Genomic DNA, 16,820 nt, shown 5'->3' on the forward strand with positions numbered 1-16,820 from the left:
AAAATGAGTGATCTATTGAGAGATACAGGCAATAAAAAAGGCCGATTAAAAACACGTTTGATTTTCTGTGTCATCATTTCTCTGCCTTCCCAAAGAAAAAACTTAGGAAAATCATGATTTTCATTTTGGACTTTGTTTACAAAGTGCATTTGACACAAGCAAGAATTAAAAGCTTACTTAATTTACCTAGTCCCATTTTCTTTGAAAAGCTTCCTGGTTTTCAGGGAATTAAGAAAAAAGGTAAAATAGAAAAATAAACATGCACTATGGCTAGTATTTTTAAAGCATTAGATTATTTATGGTATTCTAATAAGTACTTTTTCAGATCTTAGGTCAATTAATTTACTATGGCAAAATCAATAACCATGTAGAAGAAAACGGAATGTGGGTATTTGGGTTTAACCAATACTCCAGAAGTCTTAAACCCGACCTCATCGACTTATTTACCCTGGCCTAATTAAGACGGTCGAACATCCTCATTTTCTTGGAACAGTCCAGGATTACACTTGTCTCAGTCTAAGTTTCACTCCCAGAAGTGTTCTAGTTTGGAAGATAAACTCTATGGTCACTCCAGCTGTAATAAGCAAAGACTGCTGCTATGCCTGAACTCAGGCAGACCTGGGCTCCTACCCAGCACCTGCCACTTAGTAGTCACACCTCACCTACAACGTCGCTACAGTACTGAGATTATTTAGAAAGGCAGTTAAAGAATACAAACCAGAGGAAGTGGGTGGAATAAAAATCCAAGCTGCTTTCTGGTTTCCGATGCATGCCCTGACTCCAAAGTTCACCACCGTCAGCACGGTAGGCGCGTGTCACTGATACTTCAGGCATACATATTTTGTCGCCCTAACACTTTCGGAGTGCCACAAAGATGCTGAATAAACTATGGTATAATGAAAATAGCTGCCGTTTATCAAGCTCTTGTTATACGCCAGGCAGCTGACATAGTAAACCCTCACCAACCCTAGCAAGACAGGTTATTATTCCATTTTACAGATGAGGAAACCGAGGATCAGGAGAGCTTGATTTGCTGAAATAACAACTTGTCCCACGTGCAAGGGAACAAGGGCTAACGGATGGCAGAACTAGAACTGGAAGGTACCCGTGCCGACTCTAAGCAAACTTGTTTGCTTTCCACTACAACAAACTCTATCCAGAGATGTCTAGCAAATGCTTATTAAAATACTTATATCAGCAGGTAGCAGAGGCAAATGGGCAGAGAAAAGGCCCAGACACATTACATATATATACAGATTACACAAGTTATTTGATTTAAATAAACTCCCAACATCCTCAGAGTTCAATTTAAATTTCTTTTTTGGAATGTGAGTTATCCAAATCATAGAATTATTCAGATCTGAGAATAGAGTTTAAGGATTACACTTGCATTCAGCAATGAATACCAAATTAATTGGTATGAGTTCATCTGCAAACCGATTTTTATTTATTCGGTAAAAAGAGGGTCCCTCTGCAACATTTAATATGTATTATATGTATTTGCCTCAAACGTTTCCTAACCATCCAATCATCTAATAAATACTTACAAAAAGAGAGAAAACAATTAACATAAAAATTTTTTGAAAACTTAAAGTTCTAAGAAATTAATTTCAAAAATTTAACCATTTATTATGTTTTCAAAAGCTTGATATTGAACTTGTAAATTCAGGAAGATTTTAAAAAGATCCTTGAAAGGTCTAATTTCCAAGAATTTATCTTCGTAATGTCCATGGAAGATACCGTAGAATAGAGAGACTGATGCCGGTATTTATAAAAGGTACAGAACCACTACCTCAAAGCTAAGTAACCAACCACAGAGCTGAAAAATAGTCTTTACTCAACGCAAATGCCACTCTAGAACATACATTATCTTTTAATAAGGAAGTCTATATGCTAGTCTAAACAAGGTTTCTCTTAGGTCTAATGGACCAAGAAGACCTTTATTTAATTGGGAAATATGGATAAAAATAAAAGTTTCACATTTATCAGCCTAAGAGCATTAAAATGCACCTAGGACCACAGCAGTAATCGATCCTTAAAGCTTCTAATTTGAAATTTAGGGACCTGGTTGGATACCCATATTGACTACTGCAGAATAACTATTATCCATCATTCTTTAACTGAATAATGTAAAATTTTTTCACACTGGCTATATTCATTCACATAGTAAACTACTGGTTTCTCTCTCTCTCTCTCTCTCTTAAAGCTAACAGTCATCTATCTTTAAACTTCTGGAACACTATCTCATTGGTAAATACGTCTGAGGAACCTACCCTGACACCTTGGGTATTTACCAACTTTAACAAAGACTTACTGACCTACTTATTAAGCTAACAACAATACAAACTAAGCCTCTTTCCTTTTGAGATTTCGGCTTGGCGCTCGAGAGAAAGTCAGGGAGATCACATGAGGATACTTAAGGGAGGCCTTTCTGGGGTAGAAAAGCCCCAAGAAATATGTTATAATGTCACATTTAGCTGCTTGTAATGACCAGCATTCTGATTTACGACTTTTCACAGAGAACAGGAAATGATTCACACGGGGTCCTAATATTAGCAAACATCCAATTAGACTGATTATATTTGTAGGTTCTGTTGCCAAAGAAAATAACATTAGTCAATGAAGCTAGTAGTATTCATTTTGTCATATCCACTGTATCATCAAAAACCAAAATCAGGGCCACCATGCTGAGAAACACTGTAAGTATAGACAAGAAGAACAGCTTTTGATGTTTTTCAAAAGCAAAAAGTTATTAAAAGAGTAGGAGAGAAATGTCCTAGGGTTTTTTCACATTGCCAAAGGTACCACAAATCAAAAGGGAAAAAAAGTGGTTGCAGGCACCCTGGCTTCTGACTGGCTGGCCTGAAGAACAACGCGCAAAAGCTAGCTTTGGTGTTTCTAGATGGGTTTTGAAAATCCTGCCCTGTTTCCTTCCCAAAGAGAAGTAGCTTTTAAAAGCTACTCAAAGAAGTATTTTATGTTAATTGTCTAACATCACTGATTTAGAAATATGCCTTATTATAAGTATCTATTAATCCCATAAATTTTTCTCTTTAAACCACAGAATCACGAGCAGCCTCTTCTGACTCCTATGGTCACGCCTGAAACAACCAAACTGAGCGGCTTAAATACTATTCCATTCAACAACAACGAAAAACGTATCTGAACTTGTATCTATCTGCAGACAGAAAAGTTAAGACATTCTCTCCCTTCTCTCTTCTCTGGGAGCTCATAGGAGGGAATCTTGAGAATGTGCAGTGTAAATACACACACACACACACACACACACACACACACACACAGAGACACAGACACAGACACACGCGCAAACAGACTTAACCCACCCAGAGGAGGAGGATGCCTGAACTAAGCCATAAAGGATGAGTAGGAGGTAGCCAGGGGAAAAAGAGAAAGACATTCCAGGCAGATTAAATAGCATAAGCAAAGCCAAAGAGCTAAGAAATGGCACGGCCTATTCAAGGACATGCCATGAATTTACATTACTGAAGTATTTCACAGTGAGATGAGGAAAGCTGAGAGACAGGGAGGAGCCAAGTCCCAGGCCTCCCCTACACCATTCTGTTGAACCTGGGACTCCATTCTGCAGGACCACAGCTCGTACACTGTGCCGGAGCTCACCAGTAAACCGCCAGTCCTCCCCAGATGGGCAGTCCAAGATTCTGTCAATGTGCGCAAGATTACCTGTCTTCAATTCAGCATACCTACAGTTTCGACAATATCAGCCAAGGGGTAGAAGTGGGTCACGCAACACACTGGCAAAGGTGGGGGTGAGGTCCTCTGACTAAGAGGTAGTGGATAAAGCTTACTCCCAAGCCAATTCAAGCTAGCACCAAAAAAAGACCTTATGTTTTCTAGAACATGCGGGAATACGTCATATGCAAGGATACAGAGAAAAGAAGCTTGCTCAATAATAACCCAATGACAAAGAGAGGAAGTAAGTAGTACAAAAACCATGTATGTTTTTGTAGATATTGTGAAATAGTGTCTTGAATCTTTTAATTCCGTGGAGTGGAACAGTAAAAAATTTTAATATTCAAACAACTTCTAGAGGCGATGAGACAACTATGAAACTGTTGTAAGCACAGGAATGGCCCCGGCAGCTGGAGTGAAGCATGCTGAAGACAAGTGAGAAAGCTGAGTCTGTGAGAGCCTGCAAAAAAGTGTCTCGTTTTTGTTTTACAACCAATGCAAATTTCTTTCAGATGTGCTACGCAGAGTGCCAGCACTTACCTTTGGAAGTACATGTCAAAAGTCAATTTTCATACTCAGTCTAAGTTCTTTTTTCCACCATGGCCTACTGCCAGGACATAAACAAAGAGCGCCATGATGATAAAATGGGGCTACCAAATGCAGAAGTGAAATAAAAGGTCAGTTTTAGGGTAACCGTCTCCCTGGGAATCTATTCGGAGTGGAGATTTGGTCCTGAGAACTACGCAGTAGGGGGGCGCAAGAAGATTCTCCAGCTCTGCAACCGAGGTGTGAAAGCCACGGCATCCCCAGCTTCCTGCGGTCCTCACCCCAGGCAAATAAAGCATTAGAGTCAATCCAAGTCAGGGACTGTCCTATCATGTCTGAATTCTCAGTCGCTTTTCCAGAAGCAGCCGTTGTAATGAAAACAGGGCCACAAAGCTTTTAAAAGATTCAGAACCTAGGCTTCTGCTGTTAAAATGTTTGATGGCAACCTATAAATCACCAACTCTCACCACAATAACTTTGTTTTTAAAACCAAAAATCCTAATACAGTAATCGGGCTGTAAAATAAAAGTTAATTCACAATTTAAAGGCATTTTCCAAAGTCTTTTAGTCCAAAGTCCACTCCCTTAATGTGTAACCGACTTTCTTTTCCTCATAATGCTAGTTTATTATAACAGAATTTGGCAGTAACTGTGTGACATATAACCAAGTTAATATTTCTTAATTCTTAGCAACTTTATTGTAAAACTACATATTTATAGATAAAACACGTAGGGTATTTTCAGCCTCGAATATATGATAAGAGAAGAAAGGGCATGGAGAGAAGGGGGCGGTGAGGGGAGGAGGTAAAAATGAGGAAAACTGAAGTTTGCAATCTGCCAAGTTTTAGAGAGACAAATACAGCCAAAGCCACAGCCCGAACTTGCCTTAAATCCTACTCTCTCTCTCTCTATATATATATAAAAGTTTAATGTCCAGACAACAAGCCCATTTTGAATGATTATAAGATACCAGAACTCATAAGCTAACAAAACGAAAATAGATCTTTGCTCTTATCTTTGGTAGAGGATGAAGAGTTGTTTTTCTTTTTAAATTTTTATTTAGCCATATTTTCTGATTTTTCTCCAATGAACATCTAGTAATATGTTAATGGTAATTTGTTAATGCAACCTTGTGTAATTTCAAGTGATGCTGTATTTTAATTATATAACTAATTATAAGTTGTTATAAGTCATAAACAGTAACTTGACACTTAAATAAAAACAAATTCTTGTCTCAAGAATTCATTTTGAGTCCATCTTAAACACCTGTAGTTTAAAATGTATTAAAATGCTGGATGCTAGAAAAATATTTTACCTAGTAACTCTCAGAAACAGCACTGAAGATCAAAATAACAGCTTATTTCTGACTAATTCCAAAGGGGGAAAAAAAAAACTCCTTGTCCACTTCACAACTACCACCCATGATTCAAAAATGATTCAAAAATGTCGCCAGAAGCCCGGAGAGGGGAAGGGTTGAGATGTATGAGGGAAGCGGAATCTCTATTCTCAGCAGTATGACAGAGAACAGGATGTAACAAAATAATCTATTTCCGGCATAGCCACATGGGTCCTCACTTGTACTGGGACCAATATGAGGTTCAGCTGCCAAGAAGGAACAGATTCCCCCAGCAAGCTGCAGGTCAGATCAGCTTGAACCCACTTCTTATGGGGTTTATCCAAGATCCACAAATCCTGAGACTGGAAAGAATTAAACAACAGTTAAATGAAGTACATCTGAGCCTCTGTCAGTTAACATGTGTGGTCCAATTAGGAACGCTGCTCAGGACTGGGGGAGACCACTAAACTACAAGTTTAAGCTCACTGTCAATGAAAGTGATAAACGTAAATGAAAACTTACAAAAAAGGATATGATACATTGAGAGGGGATGCAAACTGATATTTTCAGAGTGCTTGCTAGGTGCCAGACACTGTATAGTTATCTCACGTCACCTCTGGCCAGACAGGTACCGTAATTTTACAGAGGAAGAAACTAAGGACCAGAGACAGAGGACCAGAGACATCGAATAACCTGCCAGAGGTCAAAAGTGGCAGATGTGCAATTCTATCTGACTCCACATCCCAACATTGTTCCCTGAAGTATGCTGCCTGTCATTTCCTTTGCTTGACATTAAACTCCCTAAAGCAGCAATTTCCTCTGATTTATTTTCAAATTTTATCTACTTGTCACTCATCTATACTGCCGATTGAAGTGTAATTGGTACAACCTGTGTGCAACCTCAATACATACTCGAGATTGAAAAACATGCACTTCATTTGACTCAGCAATTTCATGTGTAGGAAATTATACTAAGGAAAAAAATAAAGTCCAAAAATATAGCTAAGATGTTCACCATATACAATCACTGTCATAACAGCAAAGGAAAAAATGCCCACTAATAAGGACTGGTTAAATAATTGACAGATTATCCGGAAGACAGAATATTAAGTCCAGAAGTATACTTGTTGACCCGGAGGAAGTTTACAATATATGAAAACAAAGTTACAATACACTGAAATGTTCAAGACACCTTAAGTAAATAAAGGCTACAAATCAGGACTTACATTAGAATCTCATTTTTATTTAATAAAATATAAAAAATAATAAACAAAATATCCAGAATTTAAATACAGGTGAATTTTATTTGATTCTTTTCTTTTGTCTACCATTTTTTTTTCAGGTGCAGATGGTATACAACTGGTGATACAGTACTAAAGTTTCTCACCCCTCTCTCCTCCAGGCCACCTCAGATCAGAGTAACTGGCATTCCCACACTGTCGCCTGGGGAGCTGGTCACTTGACTCTAGGCCATTCTCCTTCAATGAAGGTGAAAAGCAGGTGGGGTTAAGCTAGTTTCACAGTCTGTTGTTCAGAGTCTGGTAGCACGCTGAAGTGACAAAGACACTACTCTAAATTCATGTCAGTGCTTGTGGCTTCCAGATCACTAAGGTACTCAGCCAGACAACTCTTAAGGAATGGTGTTCTGTCTCATGAGGCTACGACTTCTAAATATCTGACAATCCATACTCCATAGTGCATGACACCTGAGGGGACTTCCAGGTCAGAGAACTAAAAACTCGCCTTGTTTTTTAGACGTCATCTGAGGCCTGAGAGGCATCTGCTCTCATTATACCACACCAGGGCACCTGGGCCCACTCTGAGTTAGTCCGACTTCCCTTCCTTACCATTCGGCACAGGTGCTAGCTGCAGCCCTTCCGAACCTTGACCAATTCTCACCAGTCAAGAAACCTTAATCGGAGAATGTATGGAAATGCCTGCACAACAAGATCTAATTGCTCTGTAAGACACTAAGCCAAAATCTTTCATGTAAGAGTGTAAAGTTTACCCTGTTTTAAAAAGAGGATTACAACACAGTAAGGGCTTTCTTTTCTCCTGATGATAATGAGCATTCTCATTTTTTCTACGAAGAGATCACTTTCAGGAAGATAACCTGTGGGATATTTTTACATCCACTGTCAATGGGTTTGACTCAGAGTCAGACCACATCATAATCCTATTTCGATGTTATCATTTTAAACTGCTTATGCATTCAAAAACGTTTACTGAACATGCCGATATACTAAATACTTCAACGGACAAAATAAGAATTCTTAAAACCAAATATTCTGGTTATTAAAAAGTATTTCTGGAAATTAAGTTATATTATTTACCAGTTCACTAAAGGAAGAAAGATGGCTAAATTCCTAAACAAGTATAAAATTTTTTAAAGAATGTAGTTGCACTGTGGGTTTTTTGTGTGTGTGTTAAAACTTAAACCCAACTAATGGTATTTTAAAAGTCACTTCCGAAGACTTTCAAAGCTTCCATCTCATATGCCTCCTGTCTCATTACGAACTCTGAATAAACAACCGTAAAATGAAAGTTTGTCCTGCTAAAAAAAGAAAAACTTCTGGATTCAAACCTTATACTGTTTAAACAAGCCCTCAACTGTTTTCAAAACACTGCTCGTTTCTCAAACATACATTCATCTTCAGAGCCCTAATCAAACCTATCTCAGAGAAATATTCTAAATTGGTAGAGCTTTAATCTTTAAAAATTTACACATACGCGCACATACAAACAAAAACACACACGGGGCGGGGGAGAGTAGGAAATGGTGGTAATCAAAATTTTGCTTTTTTAACTAGGAATAGCATGAAAAGAATTGTCAAAACTAACAGATAAGGGGCACGTTTTATCATCCCTTAATGAAATATGTAATAAACTTTATTCCTGCTCTACCTTTTCCTACAGTCCATTGTTCTCGTATCCTAAGCCGACCTTGTTTTCGAGAACGAAGTTGTGCACCTCGCAATCCACTGGGCCCTAAGCACAAACCAAAGTGTCTCCTGCGGCCAGGGGCCTCAGACGGGCGCCTGCTGCTTGCTGGCAGTGAGCACTTCTTTGACTCCCCTCGCATTGTCTGTCTCCTGCAGGCAACTGAGTAAGTAGCGTTTTCTCCCTGCCTGAAGCCACAGATTGCACTGGATTCTGGAGCAGAAAGGAACCTTCCAGAGCATTCTGTCTATCTTCTTAAAATGTTTCTCTAGCCCAGGTCCTCTAAATCTCTCACACGGCGCTTGTGGTATGTACCTCCTTGAAAGCACCCAGCCTCAACAGCACATAATTGCTGCTCAACACCTGCTACAACAACCAACCTATAAGGCAGGTACAGACCGCGGCACTGTGCAACTTCTCACTCAAAGGAAGCGGTGATGAAGTCATGATGTAAAGGCCCAATATCAACTTAAGAGATACTGGACTTCTTTGCCAAAAACCCTGTTCAACCGCATTGTTTTAATAACTATCTAGAACTCACTTATAAGCAATCCGTCAAGATGTATTACAAAGCACAGAACACAGATGTCACCATGATAATAAATTTTTCATTAACACTGAGTGAATACAGAAAAGACAGGAAGATCAGAAGACAAATTTTGTGGGGACATTTCCTGCTGCATTTAAGAGAAAAACCAACCCTTGATCCATATTTCTTTTCATTGATGACTTAAAAGCATATAAAGAACAAGAGAAACAGCTACCAAAATTGAGATGTGAGTGAGAGGTTGAAAGGTGACATTACTCTTACTTTGAAAATAATTCAATGCAAAGAAAACAAAAATTGGTCTATAAACCACAGGAAAATACTTAAAATAAATTCTCTTGTAAAACTTGTACTTTATCTCCAAATAACCTGGATGTTTTCTTTCCAAAATAATTTATAAAAATAAAGCATTTTAAAAGCAATTAGTATGGTAAGGCAATTTACCAATTTACAACATAGTGTTTTCAGGTCCTTATAGTGCCTATACGTAGCAAGAACTCAACTAATATTTGTTAAATTATCAAATAATTAACCTACAAAGTCCAGAAAGTCTACACGTTTAGCAAACACTTGATCCAGAGGCTAAAGAAGACTGTGACGTTATAAGAGGCTGATGGTGGACACTTGGTTTTGGGCGACATGGCCTAATCAATGATTGATTCAGGGAACCAATTTTCTAAGATGAACCCCGGGACTTTGATATGGAGCCTCAAGAAATGTCTTTCCCCACTGAGCCTGATCATGAGAGGGTGAAAGCTGGAGCTGTTGGTGCCAGTGTGTTACTGCAGGGACAGAGTCTGGACCTGTACTAGGAGGTCTGAGGAAGAAATCTGAATCCACATCTATCTCTGGATTCTTTGAACTCTAAATTCCCTTTTGTGGCTTAACCCAGTTTTGAGAGTTGAGTTTTCTGCCACTTTCAGCTGGAAAAATCTTAAGAACCCTTAAATATTTAGTTCATATATAATAAATGAAACTCAAAAGGTCATACAGATACAGGATTCTGCAGATGAAATATAAATGATTTCATTTACCTTTACTTTCCTATTAAGTCATTTTATTCCACTGAAACAAAGGTATCCAAAACAAAATGTCCCGAGAATATCCCATTCATGTTGTACCACTGACAGTACAGAAAGAAAAAAGCGTGTAACAGGATAAACTCATCAAAACTCTAAGAAGACTGCAGAGAGAAAGCACCACAGAAAAAAATGAGAGTTCTGATTTTCCAAAGAGAGAGCTCGAAAACCAATATTAAGAAACTTGACTCACATCTTTACAGGCACTTCATTCCAAATAAGCAATGAGACTGGTATGACGAAGTACGAACCCCAAAGAAATGAAGAAATATCATCAGAGACAGGAATACAGTTATCATCTAAGATTACGCAAGTTCTGCAAACTGCTGCGGACAGAATCCGTGTCCCTCCTGGGACTCAGCTTACTCTATGCTCTTTCGCACAACTTCATCGCTGCCCGCATCTTATTTTCCTACATTTATTTTTCTTGTCACTTCATTTTCCCATTTGTTTTTATCTCCCTACATCGTATGTTTCACTATAATCACGCAAATTCCTTTTTTTTTTTTTTTTTTGGAATAAAGTAAGGTTTAAGTATATACTAATAATAGCAAAAATCATTACATTGCTGAACTAAGAAAAAGGAAAAAATTAAAAGGAAAAAAACTATAGGAAAAATACTCTAATACTAATTGTCAAGGCCATAAAAATGTGTCATCATCCTGGGCAAAAATGACAGGTGCATGTGGGCACTCCTGCAGCCAGGGTACTGTTCCGCGATCTACCGTCAGTAAATCGTGCAGTTTTTAACTCAGAATAGTGCACACGCCTAGAAGCCCTGTTTCTTCAAAGGTCACTTACTTGGAAAGGACAGAGAATACCACAAAAATACAAAAGCACTGGAAACAGCACGGATTGTGTTTTTGTTTTATTCTATTTTTTAATTGAGACACAAATACACTGAATCTGAATCCACCAAATTACAAGAAATAGACAAACAATATGTAGACCTATTGAGAACATAGCCAGCAAAATCCAGAATGTGAGATGTTATGCAGAACAAATGACCAATCTGGTTTCTTCGATAAACACATGGCAAGAAAATACGATGGGAGAAGTAATTTTTACAGATTAAAAAGAGATTTAAGAGGCTGTTAACTCTATGCAATGTGTGAAACAAGTCTGGCTGCTGAAGTGAAAAAACCAACTATAAAAACATTTATGAGAAAAACAGCAGACAAATTCTAACAGAAGGTAATACAATATACCTAACTAGTACTTCTCAAAACTGTCAAGGTCATCAAAAAAAAAAAAAAAAAAAAAAAAAACAACCAGTGTCAGACACTGAAATATCCAAGAAGAGCCTAAGGACACATGACAACCAAGGTAGTATCCTAGAAAAAAGAACTCATGACAACCAAGTTAGTATCCTGGACTTAGGGTAAAAACTAAGGATGCTGAGTAAATTATAGACTTTAGTTAAAAATAACGCATCAATACTGGTTCGTTAATTTTGACTAGTGTACCACACTAAAGTAAGACATTAATGGTGGAGGAGACTGTGCATGGAGGCAAGGACTATATGAGAATTCTATACTACTTGTTCAAGTTTTTGGAAATCTAAAGCTATTCTAAAAAAAACAGTCTCTTAATTTAAAAATTATTTATGAGACAAACAAGTATAAGCATTGACTATTTGATATTAAGAAACTGTTGTCAATTTATAGGTGCAATAATGGAATTGTGTGCATACTGGCCCGTGTTTAACAATCTTTTGCTTTCTAGTCCTTACTTTTTATGGATACACACGGAACCATTCCTGAATGGATGAATAGATAAAGTTAAGGGGGTTGATTAGAGCAATGTTTTCCCAGGTTTGGTATTCAAGATGATCTTTGGTGTTCATAAAAGTGTTTTAATGTTTAATAGCTATATGTTTAATTTAAATACATATTATAAAAATATATAACTAGCACATCAAATGTTTCATAAATTTTAATTGCTTATGTGGGTTTACCTTATGAAAAACTTTACTGAGGATAAAAAAAAAAAAACCCAGGGAGAGGCAGATTAAGAGCCCAGGTCCAATGCAATGTGCCCTTAAGCAGGTCAGCTACTTGAAGGGCTAAAGAGGACCAACATCTGGTACACACAAAGCAGGCACCCAATAAACACTGGGTACTACGTTACTGATAAAAGCCACCCCATAACTCCAACAAAGATGTCATATGCCAGCAGAAGGGAGCGAAACTGTGGGAAATGAGTTAAGCCCAGAATGGGGCAGGGGGGTGGGGGAGGGGAGCATGAAGGCTTCGAGTAAAAACAGGCAGTGTGGACAGGCGCATTCAAGGCTTCCCCGCTTAGCCTCTCACTCTCCACAAATACTGAGAATGTGCTGCTGCCCACGCAGAGCCTGGCCACCAGCTGCTCCCGAGCCTCTCTGGAGAGCCCCAAGCTGCCACCTAACACTCCTCAAACTAAGATGATAGCCAGAGATGCGGCCTCCAAAATAATCAGGAGAGATTTCCTTTTCTTCTCTCAGGCTAAGAAGGAAAGAGCACAGGCAGAGAGAGAGAGAGAGAGAGAGAGAGAGGGCAGATCCAATCACTGAGGGACTTTGAGCAAAAAAATCATTCCATCTCCAGTCTCCCGTTTCTTCACAAGCTGTAACGTGGAAAATAAGCCTACTTTTCAAGGTTATAGAAGAGGTCAAAGGAATAGATGTAAACCTGGCATTTAACAAGTGCTAGTTCCCTCCCTCCCTCCCCACTCTGGCAGCATGATAGGACTCTTAAAAGGAGTTGGAACGAAATGCACAGAAATTGTAAAGAGCCCTCAGACTGCATTGGTTTTGAATCAAAATAAAGGAGGAGTAATTCTGGGGTCAGAAAGTTTGAGAAATATTATTAAAAGAATGGTTATCAAGTGAATTTCCAAGAGGAGATTATACGCAGCACCGCCTAAATTTACTTAACCTAAGGAAGCATCATTCGCAGGAATAGGGATCCTAATAATCAAATGCAGAGAGAAAAAGAAAGAAAAAAAAACAGAAGGAGGGAGGGAGTGAGGGAACAAGAGAAGGAGGGAAGGAGGAATAGAGAAACCAAAACAAAAGAAAGATTACTTGACAGCTAAAGTATTAGTGAGATAAGACTATCTGGATGGATTAGACGTCAATGACAGGTTTTAAAATCTGGTTTAGAGGCAGAGAGGGAGAGAAGGTTGCTTTTTGATCTCCTGAAAGGAGTTTCTGAGGCCAAAGCTTAGGACCAAGTCATTTACAATTAAGAGATGATGCTGAGAAAGAGCAAACATCAAGAGTTTAAGGAGCAAATGTACTCGTTTTAGAAATACAGACTTTAGACACAAGACGATAATTCTCACTTGCCCTTTCAAATGCATTCCTTCATTCAACTGAACAATTGCATGGCATGCAAAGTGCTAGATGCTGGGAATATGCTATGAACTGAATATGACGGGACAGACATGACCTCTGTCCCATGGGGACTACCTTCTAATAAAGGAACTGACTGTTCAGTGAGGGATTATGTAATACATTCATCAATTATAATTATGGTAATAGCTGTGAAGAGAGCCCACTGAGTGCTGGAAGAATGACAAAAAAAATTTAACCTGTAGGGGTGCCCGGGGGGACCCAGACACAGGAATTCCTGCTTGAGCTCAGCTCTGCAGGGTAAAGCGGAGGTTAAGCAGGCAAAGAGGAAAGGGTGAAGCCACCCAGCTGACAAATAACAGATGATAATGCTTGTTAAGGAAAGACAGAATCTGATGCTCTGGAGGAAATCACTGTGACCGACACTCAGAAAGCTAGGGTGAAAAAGAGCAAACCCCGACAAGACTCAGGAGGAAAACAGAGGTGTCAAGGTTGGGGTTACTGACCGGTGCCACCGAAATCACTGAAGGAATACCAAAATGAAAGGCCATGGCTGTTGGCGCTGGACATCTGACAAGGGGCCCCTCCTGGACCGGAAATGGGGTTCACTGTATGGAGGCAGAGAAAAACCGACCTGAAAAAACTCGCCTCCTAGCTCAAAGCAACAAAGGCCAGGGGGAATGAGTGGCAGTGAGGCCAAGCGTGGCTGACCCTGAAGTGCCTGACTGAGAGCCACCTGGAGCCAGGGGACAGCCAGAGCACGGAGGGGCCTGGCTGAAGCTCGCCTCGGACAGTATGCTGAGGAAAGCAGGTACTTCCGCCACCAACCTCTAACGAAAATGGCCATTTCGACTGTGCAAGGGCGGCCCTGCCGCAGACGTTCCTCTCCCTGGGGACTGCCTTCCACCCCGCTCCCCAAACGCGCACCTGGATCCAGAACCAGCAGAGGAGAACCACGGCCAAGCTAAAGTTCCCTTTTCTCACAAAAGACATAGAAATAACCACGAACATGAGAGAAATATGCGCAATATCACTACTAATTAAACAATTTTTAAAATTTCGTTAACCGAAATGGTATTTTTAAAAAAATTATGAATACCCTAAACATGAGAAAACAGCACTTTTCATAAAGAGTGTATGGTCTATCACGTCGCATTCACCGAGGTAAAAGAAAGTGGGCAAAATCTTTGGGTATATAAAATACACACCCTCTTAAAAATGTGTGCAGCCTTTAGACCAACAATTCTACCTCTTAGAACTTATCCCAAGGTAATACTCACAGATGTATTAAAAGATTAAACTGCAAGAGCCACTCAGCTTAAGATGCTATATGTTAGAGGGAACTTAAATGTCTTATAAAGAAGTCGTTTCGCTAGTTAGCTATTTGCACATTCATATATATTATAAATTATATAATGGTTCAGAAATATGCCACAAATATTGTTTTAAAAGCAGTCTGTAAAACAATTTTAGGTATGAAAATATAATAAATAAAACAAATATATATGGACCATACATGAAAGAAAAATTATGTATATAAAAGGAAGTAAACCAAATATTAATAGTAGTAATCAGAGGAACTGTTTATTTTACTATTTTACATTATTTCTATTTTCGATTTTTCTATAATAAACATGTATTACTGCGGTAAAAAGAAAATATAAATTTCTTATTCAACAATTTTTCAATAGTTTTTTTTAATGTATGTGTAAATAAAAGTACTGGGATAATTAAATAACCATATGGATAAAAAATAAATTTTGATCCCTATCTCAACCATATAAAACAATTATTTTGAGATGGTAAAACTATATAGCTGGAAGAAAACAGTATTTTTAGGACCGAGGGCAAGCAAAAACGTCTTTAACAGGACACACACACACACACTAAAACTCAGTAACTATGAAAGTATTAATGAGATTTCATTAGTATTAACACCTTATGTCTATCAAAAGAGAGTATATCAAGACATTGAAAAAGCAAGCAACAGAACAGATGAACAAGTCTGAAATATATGTACCTGACGTTTCCAAACTACTATAAAGAACTTCCATAAATCGATAAGAAAAAGACGACTCAATTTTTTTAACGGGTCAAAAGATCTGAACAGGCACTTCTCTAAAAAGGGTATCTAAATGGCCAACAGGCACATGAAAACATGTTCTCAACATCAGCGGTCATTAGGAAAACCATAATGAGATACTACTTCACACCCATCGGAGTGGCTAAAATGGACTGACAACCCCAGGTGCCCATGAGGAGCAAATGGAATGCTCACGCACTGCAGGAGGAACTGTAGGAATGCACAGCCGCTTTGATAAAAGATCTGGTATTAAAAAAAAAAAAACTAAGCATACATCTACACTCGATTTCATTTCTAGGTATCCCCAAGAGAAAAGAAATCTCCAAACAAAAATGTGAACACAAACGTTCATGGTAAGCTGTATTCATAACAGTCGAACACTGAAAACAACCCAAATATTCATTAGCAGAAGAACAGATAAACAAAACTTTTATTTTTGTATAATGTAATACTGCTAAGCAAATAAAAAGGAACGAGCAACTAATACAACAAGAATGAATCTCAAAAACATATGCTGAGCAAAATAAGCCAAACATAGTAAGAGTACGTGCAGTATATTCATGCCGTACAATTCCATCTTTATGAAATTCTAGAACATTCACAACAAATCTGGTTATAGAAAGCAGGTTACTTGAGGCAAAGGGTGGGGGTGGAGGACTGCGAAGGGGGCGGTAGAAATGTTACATATCTTGCTTGTGCTAGTGGTCATGAGTACATATAGTCCTCAAAATTCAAACAGTACACTTAAATGAAAGTTGATTAAATAAAAAACAAAGCCACAATGTAGATAATGCTACACACACCCACCAGAATGGCTAAGATGGAAAGGACTGGCAAAGCCAAGGGATGACTGGGACTCTCCACAGAGAGGTGGGAGGCCCAGGAAGGCAGCTCAGCATTATCTACTGAGACCGAACATATGCCTGTCCTGTGACCGGGTCGTTCCTCTCTGGAGTTTTTATAAACGATAGAACCAAGTGCTTATGTCCAGCTTAGAAGTGTTATTCATAATAGCAACCAAAAACTGGAAACAACCCAACCAATTCATCAACAGTAAAACAAACAAAACCGTAGACCATATGTACAAAGGAATGATGCTCAGAGAAAAAAAAAACCACTGTTACAACAAAATAGATGAATTTCACAGATATACTAATGAGCGGGCAGGGAGGGAACACAGGAGTATATGCTGTATGATTCCATTTACATAAGACACAAAAACAGCCATAACTAGTCTATAGGGGG

At 38.6% G+C, this 16,820-nt stretch overlaps 1 protein-coding gene across 8 annotated transcripts in view; it reads right to left on the minus strand.

Moving 5' to 3' along the window:
- Positions 1–16,820, minus strand: part of FBXW11 (F-box and WD repeat domain containing 11) — a 99,439-nt gene that overhangs the window by 64,441 nt on the left and 18,178 nt on the right. The gene's annotated exons all lie outside the window — the stretch shown is intronic.

This window comes from Pteropus alecto, unplaced genomic scaffold, assembly GCF_000325575.1.
Source record: "Pteropus alecto unplaced genomic scaffold, ASM32557v1 scaffold40, whole genome shotgun sequence".
NCBI classification, from domain to species: domain Eukaryota; kingdom Metazoa; phylum Chordata; class Mammalia; order Chiroptera; family Pteropodidae; genus Pteropus; species Pteropus alecto.